At 39.5% G+C, this 16,831-nt stretch overlaps 1 protein-coding gene across 2 annotated transcripts in view; it reads right to left on the bottom strand.

Moving 5' to 3' along the window:
- Positions 1–16,831, bottom strand: part of sugct (succinyl-CoA:glutarate-CoA transferase) — a 438,232-nt gene that overhangs the window by 71,347 nt on the left and 350,054 nt on the right. The gene's annotated exons all lie outside the window — the stretch shown is intronic.

The following is a 16,831-nucleotide window of genomic DNA, read 5'->3' on the forward strand; positions in this document are numbered from 1 at the left end:
GAGAGCAATGGCAGAAGCTGTTATCTTACCATAGGCTCCAGGGAAAAAAAGGTCTGTTCCATGCCTGGGGTTCTCAAAGTAAGGGTACAAATTTTAAAGGTCTGAGGTGGGACATGTACAACTCATATCGATTTACCATCATTGCAGAGCCAAATGGAGAAAACAGTCCCACAGTTTGTGGTCCATAGTATTGGAAGTAGTAGTGAGGATTCTTGGGTATTGCAAAGGAATAGAGACTGCTCATTCCATTCTGAAGCACTGCAGGGATATTGGGGATGTAAAGCACATAGGGAGAAGACTTAGGATGTGGGACAACTCAATGGTATTTACCAAGGGGTTGTCTCACTGATGTGACGTTTGTTTCTTTGATACAGAACCATTTTAGTGCAAACATACCGAAATGCAACACAGTGGAAGTACTCGCTATTATCACAACTGCTTTAGTGTTAACAATGGTCCTGGGCAAAGTTTGTGCATACACTTTAGCTTTTACAGAGGTGAAATTATCAGAGCAATTTGAAAGAGAAAACCAATGTTTTACTGCATGTAAATCAAAGAGAAAAATGTTATTTGTTGAGTAATTGTATGGCATACAAGGAGCATATGTAGCCAACTGTGTACGAAATAATAACAGAAGGGGTCTCAACCCAGCTCTGACAGCATGGAACCAAGAGGCTATAAGGTCATCTCTAGCCTTACAGGCTTAATGGACCACCTTGTCTTCCTCGCCTTAATGTTCATCCTGGTCCATCTCGGGATTCTTGCCCTCATTCTCCTCCTCAGAGGTTTTCTTGGCTCTTACATCTCCTCCTTAGCCAACACATCCCCTCATTGGCATCTGAGATTGTGAAGGGCACAGCTATACAACTATGAGACTGAAACCTCCTCTTCAGGAGGTCTGTTCCACAATGGCCATGGTTGAATAGAGGGCAGCTTTGTATCTGTCCTCAGTATCAGTCTGAGGATTTCTTAGAAATGCCATCAGTCAAGTATGAATGGGATATCCCTTGTTGCCCGGGAACCATCCTTGTGCGAACTGAAGCTTTTGTAAGAGACTGTCATCTGTCAGTGGTCCAGGACGTATGGGTCATGGTAGCTCCCTGGATATCTGCCATACATCTGAATATCTGGCTGTTGTGCCCACAAATGATTTGAACATTAAGAGACTGGGATCCTTTTCTGTACATGAGGGCTGCTGGTTGATGATAAAATGTTCTGACTGCTATGTTGGTGCAATCGATTGCGTCCTGTGGGAAACTTGTGAGAAACCAGTAGGGGTCAAGAATCCTAATGTCTTCACTGCCTGATTCGCTGTGTCAAGGAGGAAATTAGAAGAATTTGTGACCTGTTGCGAAGACATCATCAATGACATCCCAGAATGTAGTTATGAATTGAAATCTGCAAAATGCCATAGAAATCCCCAATAGGTTCCTGAAATAATCTGCTGGCCAAGAGATTACAGACAGCTGTTACGTTTATGCCTCCAAGATGGGATTGCCACCCAGCTTTCTGACCACATATCCTCATTCAGTAACTGGTAATTGCTTGCTTCATCTTCTGCATTGGTTCTTAATCATCTGCAGAGAGTTGCACCTAAACTTGCAGATCCTGTTATGAGCAAGAGCTCTCCTCCGCAGTGGAGGCTCTTGTCCTGCTCTTTCTCCATCTTTGGATTGTACAGCTGCCGATGGTGGTTGCTATTGTTTGTTGTACCAGATGGAATTGTCCCTGCCGTCCTTTGATTCTTTTGTAGTAATAATATTGCAAGGAGAATTGCTGAGGTGATCAATGCCATGCATCTTGAACTTGAAGCAGAATTGTGAGAACAGCAAGTGAAAGCACAAATTCTTACTGAAGACATGCGCCACCCCTGACTACGTTCCTCATGATGGTCCAAATGTGCTCTCACAGAGGTAGTGTCATGCTTGACCAAGGTCCTAAGCAGTACGTGCTCCATTTGATCCTGCCTTGCTTGTTTTGTTGAGAGGACCACATATGTACAACCACACATGTACAAGCATGCACTTAGGTACCTTGACCTCATAAAGGGTAGGCCAAGAAATTTTGCATGTGATCTTGGAACATTGGAGCTGTCAGGAGAAACCCATATCCTCCACCAACAAACCTAACAGGAGTGGAGTCCTAGCAGCTTTAGCCATGTGTGAGTGTGTATGGCTTGTAGTACGAGAGACTATGTGCCTTGGTCACCAAAGTATGATGATGCACCTTGTTCCATTGACTCTTGTTATCTCAGAAATCACAAGATGCCCATCAGGGCACAGAATCCTCACAATGAGTCCTTCATCAGATCAGTCAGAATTGGATGGCATGAAGAATGCTAACTTAAATAACTCCACAGAGGCTGGTATCCCGTCAACCAGTCACCATTTATTCATATATGAAGAGTACTTGATATTGTTCCAACTTCCTCAGAGTCGGTTCTCAGGGTGAACAGAACCTCTAACACTCCTGTTTATATCGGTCAGACAGGGCTTCCTGAATGGACCAGGTTAATAGCCCCAGTCTGGGAACTGATATTCTATGAGGTCCACCTGGCTGACCTCGTTACAATCATTACACTAACAGTCTGCTTAACTATGACTTGAAGGCAGAATACAGCATTACATAATCACTCAGTTGACAATTATTGGACTCGGCCTTTACTAGGCCTTATATACCAGCTATGAACTCAACCCCCTTCAGAAAAGCAGTTATGAACTCCACCAATTTGGGCATTGCTTTGTCAATATCAAAATGCTGTTGCAGAGTTGATTTTCAGATCAATATGGTGAAATTTAGGCTTTTAATTTGCTGCAAAGACTTTCAGGCTCTGCCTATAATCTACAAAATAGCCACCATTCTTCATGTTCCAGGCATTCCCTGTATATCTGATGATCCTTCACTCTCCCATTTCAGTTGCTCTCCTTTAATTGACCATTAATATTCGCTTTACCTCCTGGAGCCCATGGCCATTGAGGTGCCACTTGATCTGAATGATTTCCATGTTGCTTAGAACCAAACTGTATCTCAGGACATGATCCATGGGCACAGACCACATGCAACTCTCATCCATGGACTTTGGCATCTGGCATTTGCCAACCCCCAACGAGCCTGAATTTCAGGGCAGGTGACTGACAGGTCATAGAGTCATATAGCATGGAATCAGATCCTTTGGTCCAACTCATCCATGCCAACCATAATCCCAAACTAAACTCGTCCCACCTTTTTGCGCTTAGCCTATATTCCTCCAAACATTTCTTATTCATGTACTTACCAACGGTCTTTTAAATGTTGTAACTGTACCTGCATCCACCACTTCCACCTGCACACCACACATGAACCACTCTATGTGTAAAAAAGTTGTCTCTCATGTCTTTTTTGAATCTTTCTCAGCAACGTCCTCGTAATTTTTTTCTGAACCCTCTCCAGCTTAATAACATTCTTCCTATATCAGAGCGAAGGACTTTTGCCCGAAACGTCGATTTTACTGCTCCTCAGATGCTGCCTGAACTGCTATGCTTTTCCAGCACCACTCTAATCTAAACCCTACATCAGGGTAACCAGAACTGAACACTGTACTCCAGAAGAAGCCTCACCAATATCCTGCACAACTCCACGAGTTGTCCCAACTTCTATTCTCAAAGATCTCAGCAATGAAGGCTAGCAGGCTAAACACCTTCTTAACCACTCTTCCTACATGTGATGCAAAATTTAAAAGAATTATGTACCTGAATTCCTAGGTCTCTCTGTACTATGGACACTACTAAAGGCCCTACTTTTAATTGTACAAGTCCTACCCTGTTTGTTTCCTCGCATTTATACAAATTAAACTCCATCTGCAGGTCATCAAATTTCAGCTGAAAAACATTAAATATTGGCACATTCATAAATGTGAAAAGCCAAGAACAGTGGAGCTTGAATGACATTTAAGGGGACCATGTAAACAGATAACTAAAATAAACTGACTTGACATATGAATAATGGAATGTCGGCCCCTGTATCTTGAAGATTAGAATAAAAATGGCAGGCAGTTACACAAACTGTGATGGGCCAAATCTGTAGTTTTGGTACAGTTCTGAGTGCTATTCCATGAGATACAGTGACATTGAAGGAATGAATGCAGATTCAACAGAATGTTACCAAAGATTCAAGGATTAAACTATAAGGAGAGTTTATATAAGCTAGAACTGAATTCATCAGGATTTGGAAGATAAGGGATTATTTTATTAAGATTTTTAGGATATTGAAAGAAATTCATAATCTACGGAGACAAAAGTTTCCTGATGGTGGGGAGTCTATGACAGAGACACGTAAGCTTAAAATCAGAGCTAGTCCATTCTTTATGCAAAGGGTTTTAGAAAGACGCAATTGTCTCTCCAAATATGCAGTAGATGCCAGATCAATTAATACATTCTAATCTGACAGATACTTTCCAGCTAAGGGTATCAATGGATATGCAGCCAAGGTGAGTAAACTGAGATAACACACAGATCGTGAATGATCTTATTGAATGTCAGAACAAGCTCAAGGTGCCAAATGACCCACTTTTGTTCCAATGTTCCTAAGCCCCAGTTCAGGATTTGGAGCATTAAACTTGGGTAACACCTCACTGCAATTTTGAGAGAAAAATATACTGTCAGAGTTGCCATCTTGTTGACAAGATGTTAAGCTAACGATACACATAACCTCACCACATACCTCCATAAAACCATTAACTGAAAAAGAAAGCAGGAGTGTTAGTGAACAAGTATCCCTCAACCGGTAGATTATCTGGTCACTTATTTCATTACTGTTTATTGATTGGCTGCTGTATTTATTACATACAACAGTCACAACTGTTGTGAGTAATCAATAATTTGAGAAGTACTTTGAGATCATGTGAAGACTTTAAATGTGATCCATACTGCCACTTTAAAAGTCTTTAAGCTGATAAGCATGGCGAGTGTGAGCTTTATTTCACAAATCTGCAAAATTACCCAGTTTACTTCAGCATTCTCATTTGGATCAACTGAAACAGAAAGAGGGAATAGTAGAATGATAGCAATGATACTGGACTAGTCATCCAGAGACCTGCACTAATGCTCTGGATAAAACAGACCATGTTAACTGACTAACCAAAGTGGATCCCAGGGTCTTGCTGTATTACTTGGGTGTGATATAATTGCATTAAAAATAGATTGTGTTCTCTTCACAAAAAAATGTTTGATCCATTTTCCATGACCATATGGATCTTTTAATCAGTTTAATATAAACATTACAGTATAGATTTTGCAAGGCTCTTGAATGGAGAATCAAGTGTAGAGATGCGTGCGTTTTAATCATTGCATTCCCTCTTTTCTGGCTATTAAAATTAATCACTGAAAAAAATTGGGAATATTCATCAATCTTTCTGACTACTATGTTTGATTTTTGGCAACATGTGCCCCAAAAGTAGGGCCTAGCAAAATATATCCTTCTGACTATTTCAGTTGCTTTAAGGCAATATTGTAGATGTGTTAGGTGTTTCTGACATGTCTTTCAATGACAATATGCTTTCCTTGAATGAAGATTACATAGCCAAACACCAATAATATTGAATATGTATTAACTAACTACATATAAGCATCATATAGTGTCACTTGAATTAATATAAAAGTTCTGTCATTGTGACCCTTTCAATATGAATGGAGATACTAAGTTAAAAAATTCAAACCCATTGATAGTTAACAGTAGTCAGTGACCCCTTTGGGGTGAAGGTGGTACTACAGTACTTAGACAGACAAAAGAAACTGGTCAGGTTCGTTCTGCTCAGATTTAATGTTAAAATAAATCTTACCGTAGAGAGGTAAGAATTGTTTTAACATTTCAGATGGGTTAAAATCCAAAGGGATAAAACATTTCCTTTACTAATAATACATGTATTTATATTGGGAAGTACTTCACTAGTAAGCTTTTTCAAACTGGTCCACAAATTGAGAATACTAAGGACATGGTAGCTATTGCAAATCAAAAGTCAAGACGTTTTGATGTTGACATAAGCCACAATAGAGGAGCTCAAAGGATTTGTGTGTCCTTTGAACCTTGAGATGGCAACACTGAAATCATGAGTATTTTTTGTTTTAATGATATGTGTTCTTTTAATTTTAGATACATTTAATGCTAGTCACGCCTTTTCCATCAGGATATCCATAATGATGTTAATTCAGCAAGATTATTATTATTCCAGCTTTACTGAGCAACAGCTTGCAATTGATTACAGTACCAGGAAATCATATTTGCAGTATACAGAATTAAACAACCATTCTTCTTCAGTTTAATGTTTTTCAAATTGAAAATATTACCAGAATTATATTAACAGTTATATTACATTACCCAGCTATAGATGCTTGCATTGTAAAAACAATTTGCAGCATTCATTGGAAACAAAGCAATACCTTGTTTAAAAAAGTAAGACAATATTGAAGACTTAATGAAAAGGGCCTAAAAAGGAAGATCTGCAAGGAAGCAACAGATATCAAAATCGACTGAGCTATAGGCTAATGAAAGATACTGAGAATGAGAGGAACACATAGTGAAAGGTACAGAATGAATCAAAAAAAATCAAGAGACCGAGATGGAAACAAAGCAAAAGAGAGCTAAATGTATCACGGTAGTTATATGGCAAGTTTTGAATTAGGTTTCTCTTGAGATATATTCAAAATCTTTGGTTTTCATATGTAATTAGTCAAATTTTAGCTTTCACGCAAACCTGGCACTACGGTCAAGCTATTGTTTTATCTGTTGGGAGAATTTAAATTGTGCATCCTGAAGACAATATATTGCAATATAATCACAGTAAGATTAATTATTTCATGTGGAAAAGAGTAATATGTTAAAAAGATACCTACAGAGTATGTAATACATTAGTAAAATCAGCCATTTCTTTTCACAAGTTTTATTTGTTGACCCAAAGCAAAGTAAACAGAAATAGAGGAGACCTATAATTTTTGGAAGTAGCTATGGTATAAACATGAAAGGGATAAACATTAAAGGGCATTATTTCTATTTAGAAGCCTGAACTCAATTAAAATCCCCTGGTGGATGTCAAATCAAAATATGTCTACAAGTTTGTTAATTTAAAATCACCAGGATCACTTCAGAAAATGTCTAATCTGCTCTGTTCCCCAGAGTTTTCTGTTCACGTGGTTTGGAAATAGCTGAGGGTGCAGGAATGGTGTTTGTTTAATATGCACGTAGCTATCTATGTTAGTAGGCAAATATTAGTTCAATTATGATCATCTTCTGTAATAATTAAAGAGTTCAGAAACTACTTGTTATTCTTATAAGTATTTGCAGAAAAATTCTATAGGGGAGATTCTTCCTAGCCACGGAAATACTTCCTAGTCAAGGAGAGACAGATTCAGTGTTAGAATTAAGAGTAATTCTTTGAAACACTCTTCTGGGTTTCCCTGCAGCAGTTCCAAAACCAATGGAAAAGTCCCTTGGATCTGATAGGAAACAAATCAGGAAATTAAATCGGCAATTTTTTAGCTCTGAATTATAGTTTTCTAACCTGTCAGCGACTTGTCAGGGTCACTAATATGACTACGAACCAGAAGAGCTTCTCCAGTGATACTGACAGCTCAGAGTACATTGATCTGTGCAAATGATGACCAGGTAAGAGGATGCTGCTTTCAGCATTTCTCTCAGACAGGACTGACACTATTTGACAGGTGATTGTTAATCACTTGGAAGCCATTTTCCCTATCCTGCAATTAAATCACATCCAGCTGCACTTCTGTGCTGCCAGCCGTCATTCTGGCAGCAGCTCATTCAGCTCTACCTTGCACCTATGATGAAAGGTAACAGCCGGAACAACAGTGGAAGTTGGAGCAGGAACAACTTCAGTGCCAGCTGACTTCTCCTCGGTTGCATGTCCCTCCAACATGCAGAGGGATGGACACCAAGAAGTTAGGTCCCAGATTCTGGGTCTACAGAGAGCAAATTAGCCCTCTCAACATGTCTGAACTCTGCTGCCTCAGGTGTCTTGAACTCTCACAGCATGTCCCTGATGACAGGTGCAGCTTTCTTAAAGCCTATTTCCCAATGGAGTAGCTGGACACATTCTGCAAATGGCTGACAAGGTACCTGTCATTGGCGAACCACTTCACTCAACCCTGGTGTCTACATTCTCTTCTGTGAGGAGTGAAAGCAGGGAGTTATGAGTGCTAGAAATGGCTTTTGTGTGCAGATGAAGAAAGGAGAGCATTTGCAGAGGTTGACAGCAAGGCCTGACTGCAAGAGGGCAATAGGAGGAGGGTGAGGGTGTGACTGCTGGTTATTCCAAAGGATTCTGAGCTACCTTCAGAGGAACGAGTGGAGCTGCAAAGTGTATTGTTCAGAGACGTGCTATGCAGGAGAATGCTGGGCAGGAGAGTGAGAGGTGTGGCACCTGAAATGTTATCCCATTCACCATTCTAGCCCTCCAGAGGTCCTCAATCCTCTTGGTCTCGAAGTTAAAGGGGTCAGACTTCCTTGGCCACTTTCATCCACTCCTAATTGGCTGGAGGGGTTGTCTTAATCTTTAAACCCTTTCAGACCTCTTATCTCTGAAGCCCCTCAATTCCCACAGCAGAATCTTCTGTCACTGGTACAAGACACAGAGAGCAGTCTTGCTATGTCTCTACTCCACCTCTCTGGTTGCTGCAACCTCAAAATCCAAGTGTGAGTAAGCCCTTATAATCCATGTTTTGATCCCTTTAATTAGAAGACTTTCATTTGGTAGATCAGGCCACCTGCCCCTGCAATCGGTCAAGTGGAACACTAGGTGGAACACCATTGTACAGAAAGGGAGTAGGAGAATTGGATAAACCTCAGTGATAGGTCTTAACATTCTTGCAGAACAGCTCTGTAAAACTCAGAGGCACATTATAAGGTAAGAGAAAGGATCAGTTATCCTGTTTAACACGATAACAAGCAGATTGACATTTGAAGTGGGCAAAGGTACCTGAATGCTAGTTTTAGAGCCTAGTTTGAAGTTCCACAGAGACCTTCTCTCGTTCTTCCATGGCAAATGTTCTTGCAAGTCCCTGTTAATAAGGTATTGGAAACATGGTTGGATCTATCTATCATCTTCACTATTGGGAAGTATAGGTGTGGTATGTCTGTCAGGAATGGTTAAGTTGCTGATACATCTCTAATGTTCTCTTTTTCAATGAAGGTTCCTGTGGTCAGCATCTGTTTCCACCTTTCAGATAAAGGCTTGGCGAGTCTCCATAGCTGTCTCAGCCATCAGTACTTTTTGTGTTCATTTATGAGGTGTAAGCCACCAGGTGAAAACCTAATTAATTCTCTAACAGGACCTCAAGAGTAGTGAGTACCTGCACTTGCGCATGGCTGTATGATGTTGATGATGCACAGTCAGAAGGAATGAGCTACTCAAAGAGATTATTGGCATGCACTTCGTACAGCACTTGTTATACATGTGAAGGCCATGGAATGCAAGGGAAAGGGGACTTGTGGTCATGATAAAGTCATAATCATGGCAATCACTACATTCAGTCTTCTCATGTTTTAGTCATCAATTAAATGAATCAGGTATGATTGTGTTATTGTAACTCTGCTGCCAGTCATCTGAAAGAACCATTCTGAAGAAGAGCTATACTCGGCTTGAAACATTAACTCTGCCTCTCTCTCTCTCTCCACAGATGCTACCGGGCCTGCTGAGTTTCTCCAGTTCTTTCAGTTTTTAATGTACAGAAACTGAAGACTAGTTGCTACTGAAAGTTGAGGTGGTGTGAGGAGCGATGGGATACAGAAAATTTGGAGACACAGAGTGAATGGGTTTAAGTCACCACACGTAGGTGGATCTGCAAATGTACTTACTTGATTAGCTGGGGAATCAAGGATTACGGGGAAAAAACTGGAAAATAGACGTGATGAATGTTGGATCAGCCATGATCTTACTAAGTGGTGAAGCAGGATGGAGGGGCCAAACTACCTAGTCCTGTTCCTATTTCTTATGGCCTTTTCCTGTCCTGATCAGATCATTTTCTACATTTTCCTATGTATCCAAGAAAGGAACACGATGCTCCTACTTTTCATCTCTACAGCCAACTTCAAACATGTCTTCTTGTTGAGTGCAGCAGGTTTTATTCATTCATTCTGGGGAAAATATTCCTGACTGCACTTTAAAGTAATTCCAGCGGGGTGTCACTAGATTTGGTTGTTTCACTTGCGCTTTATGCATACATTCACACCAGCTTCTGGTTGCTTCAAATTCCATCTATATCTTGCCGCTTCAGATACAATAGTTGAGATCACATTACCCTGTACATAGGTGCACATCATCACTGTACATTTTGGAGGCTTGTTTCAATCATGCTGATATCAGAGAACCTGAGGTTTTGACTTTACTTTTTAATCTTTGGAACTCTATCCTGGTCCCAGTCTTGTTTTTAGAAACAGGTTGTAGACAATCTGACAGTCAGATATATGTCAGTCTAAATGATATCATCTATTTACGGTGCCTTAGTTACGTTTTGTGATTCTTTGTATTGGTTTCTGCACCTCTTTCGTTGTTTAATAGAGCTGTCACATCCAGCTATTAATACGTGGCTCTTAGTCAGTGAGGCCACACCTTTGGGTACAATTTTCATTGCTTATGTATGTGGAGGAGAACAGGGGGAACGTAGTATGACATTTACTGGAAGACACCCAAAGCTTGTTACCTCCCACACATTCCTGAATCCTGAAGAAGCAAAGCTGACTGTTGCTAAAGGTGTGGTGCACCTCAGCAAAATATATAGCACTGACTCAGAACCACACTGTGATGCCAGTATTATGCATTTTAATCAGATAGTTATAACAGCTATAGTGACAAAAACAGCATGCTAGTGAGTCAACAAACAATGAAAAATACAGACAACCCAGCAACTACATGCCAGTCAGTCTAACGTCAAGTAGTGGGGAAACATTTGCAGTTAATAATCTGAGGTAAATCTAACACAAGTGGGAAAATGTCAGTTCAATTACAATTCTTGCGATGAATCTGGTTGTAACATGTTACGTTATGTATTCTTCATTTATTGCTAATAAACAGAAAGTCTCACACTGGCAGTGGCATAAGAGTAAAAATACATTTAAACTGGGAGCAATATACATTTTGTTGCTGAGTAAAGCTCTACTATTTTGCTCTCCTTGCCAGGGAGTTCAATACGTTTTACTCTTTCCAGCATTTGTCAGTGTTCTAAAATAGCAAATTGTTGGTCGATACATTTATGCAACTCCAACTTTTCCAAACACAAAAAATTATAATTTGAGGATTCACAAACAATTCACGAACACCATGACTTCTATCACAGACTTAATATGTCTTATTCAGGTTGCAATGGCATCTCAAAGCACTCTGTCACATTGTTCCAGCACATCGTTCCCTAATGCAGATGCTTTTCTGCACATGTAGAACGGGTGACACAATCTGGTTAGTTTTGTGCAGGAAAGTAGGAAGTAACAGAGACAGTGGCATTTACAGGCAATTCCCCTTGAAGTGTGAAGAGAGTTCCCATGAGATTCTGTTGTATTTCAAAAAGCTAATGCCTGCTTGAATGTGGTTAAGTCATTTGACAGCAATTGCTTTTATATCCTCTGCATGATGTTAGGATGAAACTATGACTTTAATCTTACACAGGTCCCAGGCACAAGGTGTTTGGGGCTGAGGCAATTGGGAATGTTTAAGGATGTCGGAGGCATGGCACCTTCCAGAAACCTTGTGTAAATGTGCATGATTCACTTTAGCAGAAGCCTTGAACAATCAACTGCAAATTATTCTGAACAGAAATTCTTCCTGTTCAAAGGCCAAAGCTGCTCTCAGGAAGTTTTGATGATCATAAAAATATAGTCACTCAATCAGACCCTGCTGCTGTAAAATCCAGCTATGGAACCAAAATGAACTGCCTTATTAACCTAGCTGGTCCAAATTGGTTGCGAACTTGTTTTAGTAGCTAGCCCAACAATACATGGGAGTCCAGGACTTCCTTTATGCAGCAATGGGCCATGTCTTGGAGATGGCACATAGATTTTCCAACGATATGTTGAATAAATCACACTCTAATAAGTTGAGTATCAACCTAATTTCTAAGTCTACAAGCACTGGGTCTCTACCAGTTGCCTTTGACATCAGCTCCTTCTCCAGCATACCACATAGCTCCATAGCTCCACTGAGAAACACAGGGTTGAATTTTCCTGTGTTGAGATGTTAATGTGGGAAGGCATTAAATTCCAATGGCTATTAGGGACCGAAGATATTTTTCCAGTAACAGCAATTCACTTTGGCCCATCCTCTGCTTGCTAGTGCCTCTACACTGGCTGCAGACTGCTTCAGAGAGGACTGAAGCAGTTGACTTCACAGCTCAATTGCCACTCACATCTTGCCTCCTTTGACAAGATGAAACTCTGAGATTCCAAACCTCTATGCATACAGTGCTCCACTGGTGAAATCTGAAAAGGGGTGCAAACTTGGCTAATTAATTATCTACAAAGCATGACGCATCTGGCGTCACTTGAATCTGGTAAGATTGGTCAACCAGCATGATAAGTGCCCATGAAATTCTCACTGCCACAGGATCCCAGTTTTGAGGCAGTTGTTCAAATAACCAAAAATGAAAAAAAGTCAATTATTTTATGTACTGAGTTATGATTTGAAATGCAGTAGTGGTAGGAGTGACTACAGTACTGTGCTTAGAACTATTCAACATCAGAATTGCATTCGTCCACTTCTGTAACTTCATGGCCCAGCATTTTACCCCATGCTATCATTGCCATGAAGCCAGGGAACCAACCCTATTTCAACAAAATATGAAGAAGGACATGCCAGTGACAGTACGAGGCATGTGTAAAAATGAGGTGTCAACTTAGTGAAACTGAAACTCAGGACTATTTGCATTAATCAGTGGAAGCAGCATGCGATAGACAGGACTGAGCAATCCCATTATGAATCAAATTTAAGCTCTGCCATCATGCTACATCCAGTCTTAAATGATGGTGGACATTTAAACAATTAATAAAAGGATGAAATCCACAAAAATCCCTAAACTTAATGATGGCAGAGCCCAGCACACTAATGTAAAAGGTAAGGCTGAAGCATTTGCATCCTCTTCAGCCAGAAGCGCCCAAGGAATGAACCATCACGGCCTCCTGCAGAGGTTTTCAGCATCACTGCCGCCAGGTTTCAGCTAATTTCATTCATTTCAGGTGATATCACAAAATATTTGAAGGCACTGAAAGTTATGCCACGACAACATTCTGGCAATACTATTAAAAACTTGTGCTTCTAAACTACCATGCTCCTCGTCAAGCTGTTCCAACTTTTCCAATACTGGATCTACCCAGCAATGTGGAAATGTACCCAAGTATGTTTTGTCCACAAAAGGGAAGAACAAATCTAACTCAGATAATTACTGGCTGATCAGTCTACTCTTGATCAGTAGTGAAGTGATGAAAGAAATCAATGATAGCGGCATTAATTGCCACTTGCTCAGCAAAAACCGGCTCACAGACCTTCATTTGTGTTCTGTCAGGGTCACTCATTTGCTCACTTCTCAACTATGTTGGTTCAAAAATACAAAAAAAAGTTAACTCCAGAGGTGACGTGTGAATATTGACCAGCCTTGAAAAGAGAACAGCATTTGACTAAGTGTGATATTAAGAAGCCCTGGAAAATTGGCATCAATGATAATTAGGGGATAACTCTTTGCTGGGTGGAATCATACCTGGTACAAAGGAAGATAGTTGCGGTTGTTAGAGGTCAACCATCTCAGTCCCAGGACATCTCTGCGGGAGTTCCTCAGCATAGTGTCCTAGACTACATCTGCTTCATCAACGACTTTCCCTCCAACATAATGTCAGAAGTGTAGATGTTCACTGATGATTACTCAAAATTCAGCAACATTTCGGGATACATGTACTGTGGTGACAAGAGCAGGTCATAGACTAAGAACTCTGCAACAAATAACTCGCCTCCCGTCTCCCCTGTATCCATCCATCATCAAAAAGGCACAAGTCAGGAGGATGATGGAATACTCCTTCCATGCCTGGGCCTGTATAAGTCCAACTAAAATCGAAAAGCTCAACACCATTGAAGACAAAGCAACATGCTTGATTGGTGCCCATCCACTACCTTCACCACTAACGTACAGTGGCAGCAGCATGCATCACCTACAAGATGCACTACAGCAAATCACTCAGGCTCCTTCGATAGCTCCTTTAAAAAACCTGCAATCTTGACCACCTAGAAGAATAAGGGCAGGAGGTGCAAAAAAAATGCCATTGCCTGTAAGAGCTCCGGAAAGCCACACACTATCCTATGTTGGGATTAATTTGCCTTCCATCATTGTTGCTAGGTCAAACATAAGATTTTCTTTTGTAACAGTACTGTTGGTGCACATGCACCTCAAGGACTACAGCATATCAAGATAGCAACTCATACCACCTTTTCATGGCAAATTAGGGATTGGCAATAAATGATGGCTGGCCAGCAATACCTACATCCTATAATCAATTTACAAAAACATCACTTTTTGATATTGCTGGCTTAACAGCTCTATTTAATATCACAGAATTAACTGCAGTTTTAACATTGCTAGTTTAGATTGTTATTTATTACGAGATTAGCAGCACTATTAAATATCGCAGAATTAGCAGTGCTACTTAATATTACCAGATTAATAGCACTAATTAATATCATTGGATTAACATCACTATGTAATATTGCTAGATTAACTATGAGGTCCTGGCATAGTGGTAATTTCACTGGATTTCTAATCCAGAATCCCAGGTTAATGTTCTAGGAACATGGATTCAAATCCCACCAGTACAGTTGGTGAAATTTTAGTTTAACAAAAATTTGGAGTAAAAAAGATAGCCCAATGATCATCATTGTAAAAACCTACCTGGTTCATCAAATCCTTTTGGGATGGAAATGTGCCATCCTTACCTGGTTTGGTCTACCTGTAACTCCAGATCCACACCAATGTGGTTGACTAAGTGCCTTCTGGGCAATTATGGATAGATAATAAATGCTGATCTAGCCAGTGATGTCCACCGACGCATAATAAAAAAAAGCTAGATTATATTAATATTTAATATTGGCAGAATATCAGCATTATTAAATAACACTGAATTAACTGTGCTGTTTAACAACACCAGATTAACAGCACTAATTAATATTCCTGGATTAACAGCACTACTTAATTACACTGAATTAACAGCTCTACATGATATTATTGGATGAACAACATTAAATAATATCACTGGATTATCAGCACTAATTAATATTGTTGAATTAACAGCGCTAAGCAATATTACTGGATTAACTGCTTGAATGTCAGCATATTTAATAGTTTTGGATTATTGGTGTAGTAACAGAGCTGCTTAATATCGTTGGATTAAAACCTGTATTAAACAATGTCGCTGGATTATCCAGTGGACGTTTAATATGACTGGATTGATTGTATTAGTTGGAAAACACTAGATTAACAGTATTAATTAATGTAGCTGCATTAACAGAGCTAGTAACTATTGCTGAATTTATAACATTACATATTGTTAGTTTACAAGTGACATCTAATATTACCTATCAACACTGGATTTTGCATATCAGCACAATTGAATATTGTTGGATAATTAACAAATTGTTGCAGAATGAAAACTGTTGCATTAAATGCATTAATTTAAATACTAACAGTTTAGTGGCACTAACTATTAGTGGATTAAATGCCTGCATTAACATTGCTGGTTAAACATCACAGTTAAAACTACTTAGTAACATTATTAACTTAAAAGCAGTATTAGATATCAGCGTAACTTCTCTTAACATGGTTTAAATAACTACTATTGGCACCAAAGTAGATTAGTAAGATTGAGAACCATCACTGGATTGAGGTGTTAGTTAATGTGGCTGTATTAGATAAAAGGAAGTATAGTCGACTTTTAACACTGCTGGTACCATGGGGTGGTTCTGTGTAAAGATCACTATGTTGGAAATTCTGGATATTAATTCTAGAATAAAATACTGGATGAATTGTATTAATCTAGAAAAAAGAAAATAAAATCAGAGATGCACATAAATCATTCTAATCTTTGAATAGGTGATCAGAGGAAACAAACTTTCATGATGGAAATTTCAACACAATGTAGAAATAATGCTGACATTCAATAAGGAGCAACAAAAACAACATAAATATATGGTTCACATAAAGGGCATGTTGCAGCCAATCAACTATTTTTGAAGTGTAGTCCCTTCTGTGAAGGCAAAAGAAGCAATTGATTTTATCACAGCAAAGGCCCTACAACACCAATGAGATAAACAATCAATTATCCTACGTTTGGGAATGTCAGATGAGAGATAAATCCATCTAACATTCTATGACTTTCTTCAAATAGTTTTGAGAGATTCAGGCACACAAACTCTCAGAGAAGAAAGTAATACTAAGTTCAGAAATCGCGGTGTTTCTGTCATTGTTCAAAAGATCTGTAACTAAATATGATGATCCATGGCTTTAAGAGGTATATTTTGTCTTTTTTTTTGTGAAGGAAGGTTGAAACAGAGATGCTGAGCAGTCTGCTCCAAAGCTAATAAAGTAAACAGCTAATGGAGTCTTCGGGTTTTTTAAAAAGTTGGAACAATAGAAGCAGCCTGAATGGATGGGGTCAAGCTCCCATGGAACCAGGGATTTCTGTTTTACTTTTAGCTTTCAGTGGCAGTTGCTGGGGTCTTGAAGTTGAATGTGGAAGTCCTGATTCCTCCCTCTGTCACAGCTAAAAGCTGGGGTTCTCTTCCTGCTGCTAGAATTGTGTGAGAGACTATCTACTTTTC

This window comes from Chiloscyllium plagiosum, chromosome 4 (assembly GCF_004010195.1).
Source record: "Chiloscyllium plagiosum isolate BGI_BamShark_2017 chromosome 4, ASM401019v2, whole genome shotgun sequence".
NCBI classification, from domain to species: domain Eukaryota; kingdom Metazoa; phylum Chordata; class Chondrichthyes; order Orectolobiformes; family Hemiscylliidae; genus Chiloscyllium; species Chiloscyllium plagiosum.